Raw genomic sequence first — 347 nt, forward strand, 5'->3', positions numbered from 1 at the left:
AGAAAATAAAAGGAAAAAAGAAAATCCTCTCTGGCTGCTCTTCTTGAAAATTCCCTTCCTGGACTTCCGCTGTTTACTCAAAGTCTGTGATAACTTGGCTGCGAGCCGGGCAAAAGAGAGCTACCAACTTTGGCATCAGTGGTACAGTTCTGGAAAATAATGGCCTTGGATAAGCAAATCCTTGCTTTGTGCTTCTTGTCGACTGAGATGGCTCCTGAAGTTAAAGGACCAAATTCTGCTCCCAGATTTCCTTCCCCCGCCCACTGAAGTCAAACAGGGATGTAGCTGCGAGCAGAATTTGTCTCATTGTCTTTTGAAATGTTAATATCTCCAGGATGAGTGTTGGG

Source organism: Cariama cristata, unplaced genomic scaffold (genome assembly GCF_000690535.1).
Source record: "Cariama cristata isolate BGI_N322 unplaced genomic scaffold, ASM69053v1 scaffold35401, whole genome shotgun sequence".
Taxonomy (NCBI): Eukaryota; Metazoa; Chordata; class Aves; order Cariamiformes; family Cariamidae; genus Cariama; species Cariama cristata.